We start from the raw sequence: 1,984 nt of genomic DNA on the forward strand, positions 1-1,984 counted from the left end.
ATTTTTCCATCCTCCCACTTTCAATCTACATATGTATTGAGGTCTGAAGTGGGTTTTTTGTAGACAGCATATATATGGGTCTTGTTTTTGTATCCATTCAGCCAGTCTGTCTTTTGGTTGGAACATTTAATCCATTTACTTTTAAAGTAATTATTGATATATATATTCCTATTGCCATTTTCTTAATTGTTTGGGGTTGATTTTGTAGATCTTTTTCCTTTTCTTGTATTTCTTGACTATATATGTCCCCTTAACATTTGTTGTAAAGCTGGTTTAGTGGTACTGAATTCTCTTAACTTTTGCTTGTCTGAAAAACTTTTCATTGCTCCACCAATTGTGAATGAGATAATTCTGGGTACAGTAATATTGGTTGTACATTTTTCCCTTTCAGTGTTTTATACCCTGCCATCCCTTCTGGCCTGCAGAGTTTCTGCTGAAAGATCAGTTGTTAAATGTATGGGGTTTCCCTTGTATGTGACTTATTGCTTTTCCCTTGCTGCTTTTAATATTCTTTGTGTTTAGTCTTTGTTAGTTTGATTAGTATGTGTCTTGTTGGGTTTCTCCTTGGGTTTATCTTGTATGGGATTCTTTGTGCCCCTTGGACCTGATTGACTTTCCTTTTCCATGTTGGGGAAATTTTCAACTATAATCTCTTAAAAAAAAATTTCTCACACCCTTTCTTTTCTCATCTTTTCCTGAGACCACTATAATTTGAATGTTGGTGCATTTGATATTGTCCCAGAGGTCTCTGAGACTATCCTGAGTTCTTTTCATTCTTTTTACTTTATTCTGTTCTTCAGAAGTTATTTCCACCATTTTATCTTCCAGTTTACTGATTAGTTCTTCTGTTTCAGATATTCTGCTATGGATTCCTTCCAGAGTATTTTTAATTTCAGTAATTGTGTTCTTTAAATAAATTAATAGAATAAATTAACGTTTATTCTTTAAGTCTTCTAGGTCTTTGTTAATTGATTCTTGCATTTTCTTCATTTTGTTTTCAAGGTTTTGATCATCTTTACTCTCATTATTCTGAATTATTTTTTCGGTTAGTTTGTGTATTTACTCTTCCTTTATTTGGACTTCTGTGTTTCTAATTTTTTCCTTCATTTGTGTAGTATATCTCTGCCTTTTCATTATATATATATATATATATATATTTCTTTTTAACTTATTGTGCTTGAGGTCTCTTTTTCCCAGGCTTCAAGGTTGAATTCTTTCTTCCTTTTGGTTTCTGCCCTCCTTAGCTTTGTCCAGTGGTTTGTTTAATCTTCTTATAGAGTGATATTTGTGCTGAGTTTTTTGTTTGTTTTTTCACTGATGGGCAAGGCTAAGTGAGGTGGTAATCCTGTCTGTTGGTGATTGGGTTTGTATTTTTGCTTTGTTGTTTAGATGAGGCCTTCTGCACAGGATGCTACTGGTGGTTGGGTGTTACTGGGTCTTGAATTCAAGTGGTTTCCTTAGTGTGAGTTCTCACTATTTGATAGTCCCTAGGGTTGTGAGTGAGTGAAGTCGCCTAGTCATGTCCGATTCTTTGTGACCCCATGGACTGTAGCCACCAGGCTCCTCCATCCATGGAATTTTCTAGGCAAGAGTACTGGAGTGGGTTGCCATTTCCTTTTCCAGGGGATCTTCCTGACCCGGGGATCGAACCTGGGTCTCCTGCATGGCAGGCAGATGCTTTACCTCTGAGCCACCAGGGAATCCCACTCCCTAGGGTTAGTTCTCTGGTAGTCTAGGGTCTTGGAGTCAGTGCTCCCACTTCAAAGGTTCAGGGCTTGATCTTTGGTCAAGAACAAATACTCCACAAGTGGTTTGTTATGGCATTAAGTGAGATTAAAAAAAAGAGAGAGAGAGAGAGAGAAACCAAGGATGAACCCCAGACAAATGACAGTTACAAAATCAGGCATATAGTAATTAATATAATGGAATATACACTATACATACACACCCATAAGCAAACAGTCCAACTAAAATAAAGTACTGT

General features: G+C 36.6%; 1 non-coding gene across 1 annotated transcript; it reads right to left on the bottom strand.

Annotated features, from left to right (window-relative positions):
• Nucleotides 1–1,628: 1,628 nt before the first annotated feature.
• TRNAG-GCC (transfer RNA glycine (anticodon GCC)) lies at nucleotides 1,629–1,700 on the bottom strand. The gene has a single exon. It is a non-coding gene; the product is annotated as a tRNA-Gly (tRNA).
• Between the last annotated feature and the right edge of the window lie 284 nt (nucleotides 1,701–1,984).

This window comes from Bos taurus, chromosome 20, assembly GCF_002263795.3.
Source record: "Bos taurus isolate L1 Dominette 01449 registration number 42190680 breed Hereford chromosome 20, ARS-UCD2.0, whole genome shotgun sequence".
Classification (NCBI taxonomy): domain Eukaryota; kingdom Metazoa; phylum Chordata; class Mammalia; order Artiodactyla; family Bovidae; genus Bos; species Bos taurus.